This window comes from Branchiostoma belcheri, unplaced genomic scaffold (genome assembly GCF_001625305.1).
Source record: "Branchiostoma belcheri isolate BF01 breed outbred unplaced genomic scaffold, Haploidv18h27 scaffold1, whole genome shotgun sequence".
NCBI lineage: Eukaryota > Metazoa > Chordata > Leptocardii > Amphioxiformes > Branchiostomatidae > Branchiostoma > Branchiostoma belcheri.
In genome coordinates this window covers 11,801,021-11,820,580 of record NW_017802379.1, presented here as the reverse complement: position 1 = coordinate 11,820,580, position 19,560 = coordinate 11,801,021, and positions in this window count along the sequence as shown.

Genomic DNA, 19,560 nt, shown 5'->3' with positions numbered 1-19,560 from the left:
GACCCCCCCCTAAGAACTCGCGAACGGTATGTCGTATGACCACCAAATTTTCAGAGAATGGTGTACTAGTAAAAATTTATCATATCTACAATTTTTATGTCGTTATGACGTAATATGACGTCATTATGATGTCATTAATGTGATTTTATTGGCCAAAACCGTCTAAATAGGTTTTTCCCTGAAAACCTCCCTGGTATACAACATAACTTTACCAAAAGTGTTTATGACAGAATATTAGTGTGTACTAAGTCTTATGTTGCCCATAGCAACACCGGTGACGTCATAAAATGACGTCATGCATATTTAAGATATCCGCCATCTTGGATCATCAATCTTGAATTTTCAAAAATAGTTTTTTTTCATGATAAAGCCTAAAATACATTGTAAACATACTAAACACCTTCAGTCAAACCTTTTTTGTAAAAAGAAATGGAAGTATCGATGAAATTTTAATGAAAATAACCCGTATATACCTGTTCTAATGATATGGTCCGCCATCTTGGATTTTGGCCAATGACGTCATCAAATAAGCATAAATTATGCATATTTAATGATAAAATTTACATAAAATTATATGGGATGTTATTAATATTAGAAACCATGAGTAACTTGACATAAAACCCATAAAATTCTATTGTTGAAACAAAAAGTACTAAATTTAGCAAAAAATGCCTGTCAGAAACCCGTTGCACCCGAGCTAATTGTTGCCAACAATATTTTAGGAAAAGTCACCAAGTTTGGTCGGTCTACGGCTAGCCGTTCAGACGCTAGGTGACATCAAAGTTGCCGCGGGCACTTTTAGCCCCCCCCCCCGGTCTAGGTAGGGTTAATGAACTTTTCAATTACTTGTTTTGCAGGACGCATACTACTACAGATAGGAAGGAAGGAGGAAGGAAGGAACGAAATGCCTCAAGCAAGCCCATGGCATGTACCGTAAGGGGCATCCACGACTTGGAGAAATCACTGAACTCTTAGCCCAGGAATTATGTGTGTGACCATCAAACCACGGTATGGGGTCAAAACTGACCCCAAGCGTGTATGATTTTGTTGTTGTTGTTGTTGACAAAACTTTCCACTTCATATATTTTTTATTATTATCAAATATTTATGGTTCGCCACAAAATTTCGTCTTGTAACCCGATACTTTTGCGATAATTACATTTGGAATAGATTTACTCAAGGAAGAGATCCTTGATACGTGGAATCTTGCCTCGTCTCGCTAGAAAATAGGGTTACTCTGAGTTCCTCAATATTTCATTCCAAACGTAAATGACTGCACATTCCTTGTGGAGTAAAGAAGCTTCTGGGGTCATGAGGGACGAATCGTATTCTTCGCGGAATTAACTGGAGCATTACGTTAACCTCTCAAAAACTGAACGACGTTCACAAATCCAATCGTAACTTTGGCTATGTTGCAAAGAAAGAGAGATTGGCCGTTTTGTTTAAAAGCACATTCGGTTAAGTAATCTCTATCAGTAAGACAGAGGGACTTTATTTTGGCCGCCTATCCAACGTTCACCCCACGACGATTAGCAATCAAGGACAGCGAGTGAATGGTTTGGATTAAAATCTAGAATCTAAGTCAACATTGCTGTATTTGTACCTTAGCACTGCCTGCACTGTATGTACCTTTTAACCTATACATTTAAAAGATACATGTAGGTAGTAAACCCGTACAGAACATTTCGCAGCATTTAACCCTCAAACACCCGAACGGAGTCCATTTGGACCCCAGGCGTATATTTTTATGTGCTATTTGAATTTTTTTTTACTCTAAAAAAGATTCCTCCCGTGCAAAAAGTCAATTGGTGGTTTAGCTAGCTTTTATAACTAAGTAACTAAGTAACTAAATTAAACACTATCGATGACTCTTTTCTGTATCACATGAACGTAACATGTTCAAGAAGCATCAGGTTCTTTCTGTAAATCACAAGCTTTCCTTAGTCACAGATCTAGATAGTTTGACAGTTTTTAGAAATTAATACAGTTGCACGAGTAGCAAGTTCCTTGTGCATCTAATTATATGGATGTCTAACCTTAATTGAATTTAATCAATTATAAAAATGTCATTGTTGTGCTTGACTCTAACATACAAGTGCGATAGGCTTTGGCTTTCTTTCTGTTTTTATTGCCGTTTTTATTCGGCTTTCTCTTTTCTACTCTTTTTTTTATTTTTGATAATACTGAAAAATGCAGAGCACGATTTCCATGTTGAATTTTAATATTCTAATTCTAATAAAATAAACTCACTTGTGACTTAAAACGCTGAGTTTGAGCCATGACTACACGATTTCTCAATACATAGTCACTAATCGATCAAAATTTTACTTTATGCCACTTTATATTTTCACACTTGAAAATTGGAGTGTAATGATACATTTCCGCTACGCGGGATCGTTTAAATTACATACATTTAGTAATGTGTTGCTGCGGTAACATGGGGATGACGTCTAGAGCGAATGACGCAAGTGGCTTATCCTTAAAAGCCGCTAATATCAGCATCCTGAGTGCAGGCCCTTAGGGATATCCTTCATATAACGGGTACTACGCACATGTATAACTACAGTGTATAATTGAGTCATTGTCGTCTTCACACGTCACCTGTGTACCAGTCGTGGCGTCGTGTGGTGTAGTGGTACATCACAGGACTGTGAAACGGGGAGACCCGGGTTCGATTCCGGGTCGTACCCGAACAAGTCCGAACATGCGCCGCGACGTTGTGCCCTTGGGAAAGGTACTTTACACGATTTTCCTCACTTCACTCAGGTTCGGTTAGGGGCGTCTTATCGGATGGGACGTTAAAATGGTGGTCCCGTGTCGGGCACCCAAGAGATGTTCTAGAGAACTTACCTATGGAGGACTATAAGAACGTACCATGTGTTTAGGAAATTTGCCCCAAGTGAGCAATGCATTTGTTGTTTTGCATAATTTTGACAGAACGTTATATCTTTTTGCGATCGTGATTTCTTTCGTTGGATACCGGATAATGAGATACCAAAACCGGAAGTTCTGCTGCAGTACCATGACAAGCCACCAGGGGGCCCAAAATCCAATTATGTTGAGGTCTCACCAAGACCTAACCACACACCAAATATTAAGACAATCCATCAAGGCCTAATCAAGTTTACAGACACACAGCACGAACGCCCCTGAAAACACAACCTTCTTGGCAAAGGTAATTAAGAAATGTTGGTCTATAATCACAAAAAATAATACCCTATAGGCTATCAATATTCATCACAAAATAACAGAGAACTTGAATTAAAAGTGTATTATGTAGTTCAAACCACGTTCCCATTCTTTTTTTTTCAAATATTGTCTTTTTTTAACACCAGATTCCAGTTCTAAAGTGTTTACAATATCGGCATGTTATTATGATGATCCTTTCCCCCTAGATTTTGATTACCATTGACGGTCGCCAGGTGGCGCCCTTCCAGTCCTGATTGTCCATAAAATCTACATGGACGAGGAGGATGCTGGGAGTTCCGCCATGTTCACCTTAAGGAAGTCGCGAAGAAGGTCAAGGTCGAATGTGATGACATTGGGCTGATGGTGGAGACAAACGGACACAGCACGGATGTCAAGGTCAGTTTGTTAATCAGTCATAGATTTCAGTACGTGGTGGTATGTGTCAATCTGCGACCTTACTCAGAATATTGACAATATATGTCCTTAACATTCATTTTTAAAACCTCAAATATACAATACGGATTATTTTATATTCGGTAAAAAAACGGAAATATCCGAAATAAGGCAGTGCATAAAATATGGACACATAGTACCATGCATTAGCATATTTACATCATTATTTCGTATCTTTACCCCGTCTGGCCATTTAAAAGGGCACAGAAAAAGGCTCCAAGACGGATCATTTCATTCGAAAGAATCAGGATAGGAGGACTGTTTTTTTCTGATTTAATTGCTGTTTTAATGATGAATAAAGGGGTACATTTTCAATGTAGGTATCTTCTCTTTTGCCCTTCTTGTTTAAAAAAAAAAACGTTTTCTCGTTCTCGTTCTTTGTGGCTGGTACGAAATGAGGATCCCCAGGCCTCCATTCAGGTGATTTGTAGAGAATCCAGACAGTTTGTACCATCGCACACCGGGGAATGCCCCTACTTCCTTTCGAAAGGTGTGGTAGGTTCTTTAACGTCCGTCGGGTATGGCTCTTCTTAAACAGGGGACCTCCATTTAACATCCTATCCGAGGGACGTCGCTAGGTACTCATTTACACCTGAGTAAAGTGAGAACAGTCGAGTAAGGCGCCTTTCACAAGGGCACAAGATTGGTGACAATTAAGTGGGATTCGAGCCCGGGACATCTTGGTTCTGGGCCGAACACGCTACCACTACGCTTGACGACCCAACAGGATATATTCTGAAATACGCTCCGCAAAGGCGTCAAACAACGCCAACACCCCGTGAATTCACGGCTCATTCATTCCGTATTGGAGCCGCAAATCATGCAGAGCTACTCGGCGTCTCTGACACACACCTATATACGGGCGGTAGAAAGGCGGTCATTTTTTAACGGAGTAGTTCAATTTAAGGCCTATACGTCCACTTCTCGGCATTAAATTAGAAATATGAGAGAAACGTGTCTATTTGAAGAGATGGCAGTGAACGTTTGATTTGAAAGCCTGTAGATTGTAGGTTGGTGGGAAACACTTGTCAGGGAGGGAATCCCCAAGCTTGACTGTACGGGGAAAGAAACTGTCACTGTAAAACAATTTCTTCCTTAGAAGTGTTTAGATCCAACATGAAACCTTAGTTTTAGAATTTCAGAAACCGAACATCACCCTCCACTGGAAATACTGGAAGTTACGATTTTGAGCAGGATAAGGAATCGGCTAATTCTAACTCAAATTTCATTATGTGTGAAAGCAGTGTGTGTACATCCCCGTTGCAGTATAATGGAATAAGACCACAATCCACCGCGTATAAACAGCATAAAAATAGTGGCATTTCTTTTATAAACGACCCGTAAGAATTCGTAGAAAGAGGCTATGGTAATGGCTTGCATGGACAATACACGCCTTTGAGATGCTTTTTTGCAATGGATGAATGGCAAAGTAGGTAATCATAATAAGAAAAATTAAATATAGGGACGTTGTATTGTCATTTTGTTCACAGCAAATTATTTTATTCGCACAGTTCATCACTTCTTTGAAGTTCAAAGAGGGTCGCGTGTATTTGATGAAAAGTTCATGGCTAATTATATAATTAAAGTCAGTTACTTTATCATTGCATATCGCCAAGGCTGTGTTGGAGATAAAACACACATTTGGATGAGTGGCTAACAAGGCGATCAAGAAAATTAGGCAGGCTACTTGACTGATTCTGGTTACCCAAAAAATCGTACTACCTACCGAACGCCGCCAACCTTGGTTAGGGGTGGGCCGGCTGGAGCTCGGTTGGCGCTCGGCTGGCGTTTGGCGAGTTCCGCTACACCCGCCGAATGTTTCAAAATCTTTAAAACATCCGTGAGGCGTTGTGGGAGGTTCTAAAATAGTTGCATGGTCAGTAGAACACAAGCCAACCATTCTGGAGTAAGTCAGCAGTGTTTGGAGCGTGTTCAATGATCAAATTCAACTCCAATTGAACCCAGATTCGTTTTGAGTCATGTACAAAAGGTAGGCATGGCCTAAATTTGGTCAGAGTACTCCCAAGCACCAGCCGATCCTGTTAGGTTGGTGTTCGGGAACCAATTTGTTGGAACTTCGTAAATGTGTGATATGAGCTCAGAATTTAAAAAAAAAATGCCATTAACGTTACGTTTCACAAAAAATATCCACGAAGCAACGCTTGAGATTGAATTAGAAAACCTAAGCCCGATTTCGTTTAACAATAAATGAAAATACCTCACTACAACTGATAAAAAACAATGCTCCATTAGTACCGTCTTTGACAAAGATTTTCACGCGATCAGTTTAAAAAGAAGCAAGTCACAGGGACTACTGCTTTCAATATCATCACTGGAAGTTGTTAACTCCGTGCTTTGACCGTTTGGAACACAATACCTGTGGATATACCTCTTTTGGTCTTTTGACAACTATGAAACTCTTTAGTTACATGTATCCCTGCTAGACTATGTATTAATATTCGTGTGTTTCCCACAAAGGAAGTTGGTATAGAAATTCCTACGGTTCCAATCACACATCTACTGTGTGTGTGTCTTAAGCGACGGTCACAACCCGCCGTGCGTGCTTTTTCTCCGTACGTTTTTTGGGAGGCTACGTCTGCTACGTTTTTTTCTGAAAACGTGGAGAAGGAGTGGCGTCGACGCATGTCACTCGCACGTCACTCGCACGGTTGCACAAAGTGTAGGAGTGTGGTCTGCACGCCAAGTCTGGCCGTGAGCGGTTGCGTGCATCGTACGTTGAGCAAGTGGTAAGTGAGTTGTACGTGCTTACAACGTACGATCTCTGTGCGATTGCAACTTTACCGTAAGGAGACCGCACTCACACGTGCTTCTTCCGCAAAGGCACGTACGGAGCACGCGCGTCACTCGTACTCGCACGCACGGGTGGTGAATCCGCAGACCGCACGTAGAAAAAGTTTTACATGCACTTAAAGTTCTACGGCGTGTCTGCATGCTCCCAAATCCGTAGGATTCCGTACGAAGGTGGTACTCACTACCCACGGATCCCCTACGTTTGCCCACGTTATTGCACGTAGACAGCCCGCAGATGCACGTACGGCGGGTTGTGACCGTCGCTTTAGAAATTAGGTCAAGCTAAAAGAATCTCTTTAGAGCTTTGACAAAGCTTATTCTGTTAGAGCTTTGACAAAGCTTATTCTGAAAATTCAGGGAAATAGGCTACGGTAACTGCCTGTTTAGACAATACACCCTATAAGTCATTGCGTATTTCTAATTAATGTTGAAATGGAGTAGTTAAGAAAAATATGATATAACAGAATGCTGTATTGTCGTTTTCGGTCACAGTGAATTCTTGTTTTCTTCGCAAAGTTCATCTTTTCTTTGAATTTCAAAAGAGGATCGCGTGCATTTGAAGACAAATACATGGCGAATTAAAGCCCGTTAATTTATCATTGTATATTCCCAAGGCTATTTGGAGATAAGAACACATATTTGGACGATTTGTAACCACTTTTTTCAACCATAGATTACGTTTCGATGACTTTCTGTAACATATACTAGCCATCAAAACTACGCAGCTGTGACAACACCAAAATAGATTAAAACAGATGTACAGTAGATGCCTTGTATGATGTACAATAAACATTCCTGTACACACTTGTATCCAGAACCGTGATATATCCGGAACCATGCATCACGGTTCTGGATAGTCCAAGCGTATCCAGAACTTGGCGCAAATCTACGTTCTTAGATACGCGGAGGTCATCCAGAACCGTCCCCGATCTTAATTAACACCAACATATTCAGGCAATGAACTAGATAGGCATATTCTGTATACGGTACTACTCAACCCTATGTTACATTCAACCACATTCAGCGGCTATCGATATTTCAATAAAAGGATCGGGAACCAAGAGGGGAAACAAAAGGACCAGTCGAACCCACCACCAACGTGGGTTGAAACTATGTATAATTCATGACCCAGACACCTGTACACGTCTGAAAACGTCTTCTCCGGTGTGTGTGGTAATAATAAGTGCCGAGATGGTTGCAAGGACGTCTACGGTGACAGGGTGGTCTTATGGATATTTTTTTACACCGAATTTCAAGATTCTATGTTTGAATCGCTAGCAGTGATTTTACGTGTGTATTTGTGTGTTGTGTGTGTGTGTGTGTGTGTGTGTGTGTGTGTGTGTGTGTAGTGTGTGTGTGTGTGTGTGTGTGTAGTGTGTGTGTGTGTGTGTGTGTGTGTGTGTGAGTGTAGTGTTTGTGTCTCTCTATGTGTGTGTGTATGTTCGTCTTCTTGTGTGTGTGTGTGTGTGTGCGTGTGTGTGTTTTTATATGTGTGTATGTTCGTGTGTGTGTGTTTGTGTTTATGTGTGTGTATGTTCGTGTGTGTATGTGTATGTTCGTGTGTGTATGTGTGTGTGTGTATTTGGGCGTGAGTGTACTCCCTACACATATAAGCTACGTATACACTGGTTCTACTGCCAACAGGGAGATGGTGACTGAGATCTTTTGAAGAGGATAGGGCTGGGACAGGGAGTTCAAAAGTGAGATTGAGAGGGATGGATGGAAAGAAGAATGGATGAAAAGATAGAGAGTTGAAAAGAATGATGAAGAGGTTTGAGAAAGGAAGGATGAGAGCGATGGACAAAAAGAAGCCCAATGCGATAAGCTAGGAGAGATCAAAACCGATGGTTTCCATCTATAACTCCCTCAAACCAGCGACAAAATTAGAAACCACTCTGAATTCATTCAAACAAGCCTTAAAATCTGACCTCTGACCCCTCTGACCAAAACAAGCAATGACCTCCATGTATAGCAAGTATTTCATTTTGCAAACGGATTGATTTTGTTGTTTGTTTTGTTCTATTTATTTGATTTACGTATTTGACAGGCTCTGTAATTCTAATTTTGAGTTGATATTGTTCGACGTATATTGAATTGTTAAGATTAAGTATTACTCCTATTTTCGACTTTGTGTTTTATGTTGTACAATTGTAACGTTTTTGTTGATCCATCTTTAGGATGTGGAGCCAGGGCCACCTTGGAAATCAGTTGTTTATCAACTGAAGGGGCGACCCTCAAGATTAATAAATAAATGGAGGGAAAATGATTATATCAATAAATGAAATATTTGTGGTTAAAATTTCATTAAATGCAATTCGTATTTATTTCAACTACGTTCCTATATCACATTATCCCAGATCTCACCTTGCGCATGTACATGCTTCCCTTTTATCGGAAATGTCATCTTCAACCATTGTTAGGAGTGATCTTTCTTATTAATATTTAGTAATATCATTAGTGGTATGCCTACAAATATTATTTTGCCATACGTGTTTCCTTTGTGTTCTTCTCGGAACCCCAATAACACGCTAAAAATAATTTACAAGGTTGCAACGCACGTCAGGAAAATTAGAGGAAGCCATAAAGTAATCCGACATGAATATTTTCAGCGTCAACAATGGCTTCTTAGCAGTGGGGTTATATTTAGAGAATTAGTTCCACGAAATTGTTTTATAAAAGGTACATCTTGAGCCAGCTTTAAAAAAATGCGAATTCGGTTTTCGTAATTCCTCGGTCACAATCATTAAAGAAGTTGGGGGAAAATGTAAAAAAGACAAAGAGAAAGAAGCTTGTGGCCGGTGCCAAGGTGATCGCAGCCATCTTTTCACAATTCATGACTCAAAGCAACAGTTGGGTCGCTTCAATATGGCAGCATGGGGGGGGGTCCGATGTGAAATTGATTTTAATATAAAAGGCAACACTTCCTTCTTACATACGTAATGCGTACTGAACCATGATTATTTTACAGAGGTATGTTTTGTAGTAAACCTGCAAAAAGTTGATGCAATGTAAGTAACTCTGTTTTCATCTAACTGAAAATGTTTCGTACCCTCTGTTGCAATGGTTTGACCCTCCAATTAACATGACAATGTTAATAACTGAAGCGTCGGTACAACCATACCTAACAACAAGTGCGCCGTCTACAGTGAGTCAGGCAGCGCCTCCCCTTCCGTGGAGGGTTTGGATGGGTTGTGCTCTTGTTCAATGTTAGTGTTGGACTAATTTCAAGGATAATGTCTATTACGTGTCTTCTCTGTGCGGTCATCATGACAAGTTGCTGTCTCATTACTACCTGCCACGGACAAGGTACAGTATTTCACACACACACACACACACACACACACACACACACACACACACACACACACTTATGACTACAAAAAAAATTCATCCTACCACAAAATTAGCTTAGTAACATTTGAAAATTATTGCTTTTGATAAAATTTTGTTACACATGCTCTGAGGCAGAAAAAAGGCAGTATCATAGTAATAGCCACCAATTCGTTATTCAACCGATGTATATTACATTCATTTGTGTATACGAAAATATAAGACAATATTTGAAACTATATGATAGTTTTTGTTAACATTTTGTCATGGTATGATACACGTAGACGTGACAATTACCAAGGTCATTCAGATCGAATGTTGGCTTACGACCGAGGCAAATCGTGACAGATTCTTTATTGACTTTTATTATTATTAGAAACTTTATTGCATGTTCATTCCCGGGGGGATAAATGCACAGATGTACACAAGAAGTACCAAGACTTTTGTATGGTCGTCTACAACAAAAGGCGTTAACTACAGATAATAGCTGTGTTTTTTTGGTAACTGACAAAGTGATGAAATGACTTTTTTTGTCCTGTGGTGGCATTTGGTCTAGTCCTTTTTTTTTGCTTTGGACGGGGGATGTACTTCTTTAGATCATGTGAGAATTTGTAACTGATCACTAAATGAGATGGTTTTCTCGCTGGCTACTCTCGGCAGTTAATGGAATTCTGGTGCTATTTCAAACATTCTGCTAAAGGTCTTCAAACTGCAGTAGTCCACCTCCAATAACAACATTATATTGCTCTTTCAAAATTCATAGTAACGATGGCCATAAAGTCATTGTTAACAAAAACGATGCTACAAAGGTTACAATACTTGATCATTTTTAATTTCAATTTTCAAATTCGTTAAAAAGTCAGGACTTATACTTATAGGCGTGTATTGTCTACGAAGTGCTAGTCATCGTAGCCTCTTTCCAACAATTTGAACAGGATAAGCTTCGTTCAGGGGGTTCTCTTTGCTTGACATAACAATATAGACAGACAGTAATTTTAACCGCGGAACTTCCTGTACCAACCCCCCAGTCATACTGACGGAACTCATATTGTACATGTTTACGTCTATTTCTTGTGATTCACCCTTGCTTCTTTGTTTAAGGTTAAAAAGATAAATTAATATGTAGATGTAATGAAGTTTTTAAAAACGTGCGTAGGACTGTGAAATTGAGCCAAGTCCTCGAATCTGCTAGGGAATTAACTGGTGTGTTACGCCGAAAGGCGGTTATACCGGCTATACAGATACAGATACAGAACATGGTGCATTCAGATTAATTACATGACCAAGCGACCAGTTTATATGGTGATGACGCCTGGGCAAATATTATATTTTTTTTTTTACAATCTTCTTTGTCTTGTGATCATGCTATGGAAAAGTCCATTGGTGGTATTGAAAACAGTCGTCTCTGTACGCGTGAAACGCTTTGTCAGAGAGTAGTGTTGTATGAGGGTCTGCGTGTTTCTTTTTTACATCTGGCACAGCGAGTTATTTCATTTACAGTTAAGGTCGCAGAACACAGTACAATGAGCGACCCCCTGATTCCGTGACGTGTTTATACAAAGGCCTGATTTACACTGGACAAGAATACATTTCTGTGTAGCACATACTGGACGTGCCCCATGAAAATCGTCGTGCGGCGTCGCGGCAAATTTCCGTCTCGTATATGGTCGTCGCCTTTCCGAACGGTCATCGCCTTTCCAAACGGTCATAACCTTTGCTCAGAACAGCCGTTGCCTTTTGAGAGAGAGAATGGTTTATTCAACAACAACAACAACAACAACAAAACATTTACAGCACAAGTGCTGAATTGCGGTTTCCTTACACAAATATCTTAGGCTTATCAGAATTATACATTGCAAATAGGAATTAAAACAAGTCACAAATCCTATAAAATCTAATAAAATCACTGCCATCACGACTTACAGTTCTGCTATAACTTTAACTGTCATTCAGAATTTTAGAGCGGTCGTCACCATTTCCGAACGACCGACTTAAATTCTGAATCTCCGCGGAATGTTCGTGACTTCCCGGGGTTCTGGGCCTTGTTCACACGGTTCGGCTCCGCGCGTCGATCTTAGTCGGAGACTTGTGCTTTTTGCCACGTGTAAGTCAGGCCGAAGTTTGCGGACAAAGCTCTCAAATCCTTGCCAGAACGACTTCTGTTAGAGGTAGACAGCAAGGAGTAAACCGAATAGAATGAATAGGCTTTTAGACTGTCTGCTTTGGATCGTAAAGATTTTCTTGTTTGTGTATAATTCGCTGCATTACGCAAACTCGTTCAGGGGTGAGCGGCTGAAGTTCAGTTGACCTCCGCAGGGGGTAATATAAAACAGGTTGTCTAAATGTGACTAAAAAGAATCATAAGATTTTTTTTACCTCCATGAAAAATGGAGGTATTGTGTTTGGCGCGTCTGTGTGTGTGTGTGTCTGTGTGTCTGTGTTTCCGCAGCATAACTTCATAACGCCTTCATGGATCGTGATGTTTTTAGTATGCTGGTAGGTCTTAGGAAGACAAAGGTCAAGGTCAAATATGGGTCTGGTGGATGATCTTGGTACTGCAGCAGAACTTCCGGTTTCTGAACATGCAATGGTCTTGAATTTTTTGGTGACAGATAGCTTTTCCTGTCAGGAGTACGTGGTGTGAGTTTGGTCCCCCTACCAGCTTGTTCTGGAACTACAGGGGACTTCTGGCGAAATCTTTAAAAGCCAATAAATCCAGATAGGAACAACATATTTTCATCAATTTTGGTAGGTAGGTAGCTGAGAGAGAGATGTACATAATTAAATGCAAATTATGCGAATGAGGACTTAATTTGCATAATTAATGAGGAAATTCTATAATGACAGTGTTTTACATTATAGTACTTTCATACATGTAATATATGTAATCTATGGCAGATAGAACATCCACAGATACCAATTATGCAAATGATGACCTAATTTGATGGCAATTCTATACTTTGTGACATGTGTTGGTTACTTAAATGTTAACAACACTAGGCATATATTATAGAGCCAATTTGCATAATTATTGAGGATATGTTAAAATTAGATATTGCCAAAGGATAGGAGTTTGACAAGCAAAATATTGTAAGTTGAGTTTAGAACACCATAAATTAGACTACATTATATTGCCTATTCAATGAAACAAATCATTCACATAAACTCTACATATTTCATGGAGGTATGAAATCTCAGAATTCTTGTTGCATTTGTGATAGTCAAATCCTTCGGTAGAATTCCAGTTTATCATTTAATCAATGACCTCTACATTTACATGATCTATGCAGTGAAGTTCACCATACTAACACTAATGCATTATTAATGCAAATCACGCCCTTATTTGCTTGATTGGTATCTGTTGATGCACCATCTGGCATAGCTATAGATTGAATATTTTACGTCTATTCAGTCATTTTGTGAAATAATCACGCAAAAGTCCTCATCTAAATAATCTGATTGTGCAGATACCTGTCTAAGGTACCTGCGTGCCGAAAAGCATTTTAAAGATCTGTTGTTCCAGAATTTCTTGACCTATCCTCTTTCAAATATCTTACAAAAACATCCCTGCAGTTCCACAACAAGATGCTAGGGGTACTCATACTCTATCTGGAACATAAAAATTAAGACTGTAGCATGTGGCCATGTCCGGGACAAACGACTGCAGTACCAAGGACAGCCACAAGGAGGTACTTGATGTTCATCTTCCCACGACCTCCATATATGCCGAATATCATTACAATCCATCCAAGCCTTCTTTAAGTTTACCCTATCTAGACGGGGGGGGGGGGTTAAAGTGCCCGCGCCAACTTTGATGTCGGATAGCGTCCAAACGGCTCGAGCTAGAACCACCAAACTTGGTGACTTTTCATAAAATATTGTTGGCAACTACCTTATTATCAGTGGAATAAGTTAATGATTCTAGATAGGGTTAAGTTAAAAGTTTGGTCTGGTGCAGTTTTTACGTACGAGCTGCAATCGTATACACGTACACGGGCAGTTGGGCACACATAATATAATTCTTCCTACTAGGACCATAACATAATGTGGGGTCTCTAGAAGAATTCTTTCTTGAAGAGGGAGGCATGTTTTTCTTTAGATTAAAGAGGGAGGCATGCTTTCTTTTAGATTAAAGAGGGAGGCATGTTTTGTTTTAGATTAAAGAGGGAGGCAAGTTTTTTTTTAGATTAAAGAGGGAGGCATTTTTTTAGATTAAGTAAGTTGGGCAGGGCTGTGTGTGCGGGAGGGAGACAGGTCTATTTTTGGTACGGGGGATGTGGTGAAGCCATTTGCTGCGTTATTTATTTCTGTACAGGTACTTGCTTGTTTATATAGGTTGGTCCTTGGTTGACCCTATAAGGTCACATTCTAAACATTCCGTATCCTCGTCAGCCGTTACCAAGTTCATCTGAAACTCTCGTTACGGTTCGATTGCTCCCAGGATAACAAAATATCACAACAAACATACAGAAGGAGAATTCTCTGTTATGTCCGCTTGATGTCAGCAGTAGCTTTTTTTTCAGTCTGTTGCAATGGTAGATCTATCTATCTATGGCTAGCTATTAAGTGAATCCCTCTATACTTACTACAGACCTGTGGCTGTGTGAGGGAGGAAATTTAGTTACTCTTATGTTTGCTGAAAGAAAGTAATATACGAATAAACAGAGAGTTGTATGGTAGTGCGCTATTTTATCAATGCATTCCAATGATCTCGATTGAATAAAAAAACATGAGGTATAATGGAATAGTGTAGGAATATGGAAGAATGTTGCGCCATGCTCTTTGGCATTGGCATTGCAAGACGGCCAGTGCCAGTAACAATTGTTAAACGGGCCGAAGTTGTGCGTGGCGGCGACATATATATTCATGCGTTGCCATGTCTAAGTATAGAGGACATCATTTCGCCAGAGTAACAGGTGAAGCGTAAGTGGGTTTATAGTGACCAGTCACGGCAGTGGGACAGTATGGTTCAGACTGACAAAGAGCTCGTCCCTGTGATTATATCTAGCGAGGATGTGTGGGTGTAACACCGCCGGAGCTGGAATTTTAAGCCGAAAGTGCTTTCTATGTTCAATGATCCATTTGATGACCCAAACGTGTGCAACAATATATCATGAGGAGAAAGAATTCAAGCTATACACGATTCAGCGGACTATGTGGTAGCTCGCATGTGTAAGCGGGAGCGCCCGCTTTATACTTCTTCAGCTCCTGCTCCCCTACAGCCTGTCAAAACCTGCTATGACCTGCAATGTCTTGATAGAGCCTCTCAGACACTTAAGGTGGTATGGAAGGGTGGCTGAGGACTTTGGGGACATCCTAAAAATACTACTTAGGATTACCGATGGTCATTGATTTTTTTTGTGTGAGTACCTTAGTGCAAGATGATAATTTACGCAAATTTTGATGACGTAATCATGACGTCATCTCGAGTTATGAGCCACGCCCCTTTTTTAGAAAAATCAATTTTTCTGGCCAGCGCTTTGGTTTTTATTCACCATATTTTGTTGAAAGGCACACACTAGTAATAGGAACAAACGTATGCGAGCATTTTTTCATATCTCAAAGTGTTGATTTTTTATGAATTTTTTTTCGTAAATGTCAACAGTGCCATGCGCCAGCACCCCTCCCCAACATATAAAGCGGCGCAGTGTGTCGGCCTCGCATACGATTTTAGTTTATAAGCTTATCTTTAAATAAATACCTACCTTTTTTGTCTCTTTCCATGAACATTTTTTCCACAGTTTCATTCTTAAAATGCTGTATATGTCGTAGGGGTTACATAATGTCCATTTTGAAGCCCGAAAGAGCCGAAATCGCCAATTTTTTGTCGCCATTCCAAGGGCGCCCATCCCTCCCACCGAAAAATGGGTCATTGGCCTGTCAGCACGCTGTATTTAGCTTACTGCGGCGCTATTTGGAAAAACAGGCCGGGGATATGTCCAGTAAAAAGAACAGCCAAAAAGAACGCTAAGATTTCGCGCGAGTAGGGGTCACGTGACTCACCCAAAATGGCGGATGGCGTGGCTTGTTTACGAGCGGAGAAAGCTGTGCGCTTTGCGCCAGCATTTGGGCCGGTAGACGATCTTTTTCACGGCCGTATCCTACGTAGATTTGCAGATGAAGGTTTATGGACTATTCTGAGACCTTATTGGAGAAAATCTGCCGGGGTATTCTGGAGTTACGGACTTGTTTTTTAGGCCTACCCCCAGAGGAGATTGACGATCAGCAAGATCACAACACTGAAAAGTTATCGCGCGATACCGGAGTAGATAGCCCTGGAAAAAAGCTTGCCCGGACGTGGTATGAGATTATGAGCGAGTATAATTTCGTTGATTATGTGAATTTACGTTGCACGTTGTCCTAGACTTGTGGAAATAATTTTCACGCACGACGTTCTATGTTCTATCTGAAAAGTACGGACTATCTCTGTAAATCTGTTGGAACTGATTTTTTTGTAAGCGGCTACTATTTGCTGTATGCTGTAAATCGTAAAAGATTATTGTTAGCAGTTACCGTAAGATTATGTAAAAATTCTGCTGAAGTTTGTAAGTATCGTATTTTTTAATAAAAACGTAGATTTTATAAAAATTACTAGTAGTTCTTATCATGTCTGTTCACTAGAACGTAACGTTAACTAGTAGTTACAAACGTGTTGCAGTCGATACAAACTCAGAATAATAAGACAGTGCACAGGTAGAGACGTGTTTTTATTCGGTAGAAAATTACTTAATGAGTTGTCGGTGAAAATCATGAAAGAACACAAAGGATAACGCCGCATAATGACGGCCGAGTATGAACTACCAAGCGCGGCTCTTTATGCATGCAGTGACCCGGTCCGCCAGGCCGCTCATAACTAAACCAAGATCTAACTTGTGGCTCAAAGCAGACAGCTTCGTTTCTTTTGGCAGTCGAATGTTTTTATATAGGAAGTTGTCAGATTATTTCTGGCGTTTTTGGTGATTTGTGTGGCTGCTTATCTCTGGTTGTGTGTTGCAACTTGACAACATTTTGCCGATACGAAGTGTGATAAACAATGGAAACGGCTTGTGTTTTCAGAAAATTATTATTCTTTGCATTTGGCAGGTTTTTACCCAAAACATTTTGCAAACAACTGACATCAAACGCTCAGTAAAACTCTCTTTTCCAGTGTCTTTTCCCTTCCCAAAAATTATGAAAGTGAAGCTCTCAGTTCACGTAATGACCAGCGAGCCTGATTGGTCGAGCGGCGGAGTAGCTTTTAAAAATAATGTGCACACCCCCACTGGGGCCTGGCTGGAGCGTGAAAAAAATGCACAATTTGGCGGTCAATTTGGCTGCCAAAATGTGGCCATAGTGACAAGATGAAAGAAAATTATAAAAATAGACCCAAAAGACTACCATATCAGATAGAGTTCGTAGTATTTCTAAATATGCCTCAGCTATCCTTCTGGACCACCTTAAGCTTCTAGGGAGGCTAAGTTTGTTGTTTTGAGGGCACGACCCCCGACCTCTGGACCAGGAAAGAGTTAATAAGTAACCGTCAAGGGTATACGTCACCCAGGACGCTGTTGCTAAGCAGCCAGCAGCCCGTCACCGGCCGGTTCCGCCCCTCGGCCCCGGCCGGGCTATCCCCTTGGGCCGCTTGCCCACGCGCTAGATAAGGTGACAGGATTAGGTCATTAGATAAACGATACCCCACAGTGCACGCGGACCTTGAATTGAGTTATGTACCTAAATATGTTCTCAGTACTCATAATATGTATTCCTTTTGCGTACTATGTATCTATTCTCTCGTATTTTTGAATATGTACTATGGAAATGTTAGCCGGATCCCCGTTCGTATACAGTATTGTAAGCGTGCCTTTGTCGACTGTCTGCCCAGTGATGGACAGGACAGATGTTTGGACTGCAGCATCCCGGTCTTGGCGGCTTCGAGCCACCCTCCCGACATATCGGGTCACCAAGGTCTAAGGAATCAATTAGTCAATAGAGATAAGGATCGCGATAGTGGCCTTTGGGCCGGACAACCTGTTATTCTTGTCAAACTGGGATCCAGGATAGCGTTGTACCAATGGAAACAGAAGAAAAACTCATTGTAACTTACAGGATAGTACTTATGACTTATATTTTTATATTTACGGGCCAAGTGGATGTTGGAACAGCAGAAGGAACATGATTGTAACCCTGTACCTAATCCTGAACCGGTGGCAAGGAAAGGTTGGCACCTGTTGCGCTCCCCTACAACAGGGTGGGCTAGTCCAGAAAACTTTGACAAGCACATTGGACCTTACGATATAAAGTTTCGGGTGGGCTAACCCTCTCGAAATCCGAGGGGTAAGGCTTTCGGTGCCCTACTTTGACCAAAGTTCATGAACCCGAGTTCGTGACCCCAGGGTCACTCACGAAAAATGAGAAAATAATCATTTGACAGGTAGTTCGAGCATTGTCTAGACGAAAACTGCCAGTGAAAGTATCCAATTTTGACACGTTTTACATATCTTCTTCGTCCAATCCCGACGAAGTACCTTACGTGATTTTGACACATCTTTGACAGAGATTACCAAATTTGGGGGGATGGGAGTGGACAGAACTTTGAGAGCATAAAAATGGTTGCTTCTCCACAAACGGAGAGATTTTGGTAAGACCTTGAAGAGAGAAGCCAGAGAGAAGCCAGAGAGAAGCGAGAGAGACTAGAGACTTGGTAAGAACTTGAGAAGTCGAAGGAGAGAAGCCAGAGACTTGGTAAGAACTTGAGAAGCCCGAACATATCCGTGACTTGAGCCTGCTAGACTTGCGCTAGGACCAGCCAGCTTTTCCGCCACCGACTGCTGCACTTCCAACATCCCGCCGGCCGTGGACTTTTCAAATAAAATCTTGGAACGGGAATTGGCTGACTTTTCGTGGTTCTTCCTGACGTCCCACCGGCCAGCACACAGCGGGGACGTCAGCCTCGTCTGCCGTGTCCTTACACATGTACTGTCAACAAAGGCAACTGCATGTCATTTGAACATTCATCAGGGAGCACAAATGACCTGTAAAGCCCCTGTCACACATTCACGAATCTGGCCTCCCAAACACTAGCCGAACGCCCCCATACCCAACCATGGTTACAAGTAGGTCAGCACAAAGTCGGCAGGTGTGACTTTGGCTACTATTTGGCTGCGCCAGCCGAATATTTCAAAATACTTAAAACATTCAGGGGTGGTTGGCTGTAATTTAGCAGAACACCAGCCAACCATTCGGGAGTAAGTCAACAGTGTTATTGGCGTGTTTGGGGATCTAATTTCACTCAAGGCTCACTCAAATTCGTCACGATTCGTACAGAAAAGTAGACGTGACCTAAATCTTTTCATGTTGCTCCCGAATGTCAGCCGAACTTGGGAACAAATTCGGGGAAAGGGCGCGAATGTGTGACAGGGGCTTAACAATTTTAAAAGTCCACGGAAAACAACGAGCCCCTGGCATAACGCCATGCGAGAAGCACAGGAACTGCAGCGGTCGATGAGATGTTGCCAACTTTCGCTTTGAGCGGCTTTCGTGCTTTCAAAACTTTGACAAATCACTCAATGGTTTTTCAGTGAGCTTTCCATGATCTCCGAGGTCTTACAATTATCTCACGATAATCTCACTGATCTTCCATTGATCTTTAAAGTCTTCCAGTAGTGTAATGATGACCTCAAGGACCAATGACATTTGGTAACTTATCGGTTGCCCAACGGTCCGCATCTCAAGTCAACAAAACAATAGAAGCTGCCAAATAAACTCATTTTCAATTTTATTCTATTGTTCTCAGGCAGC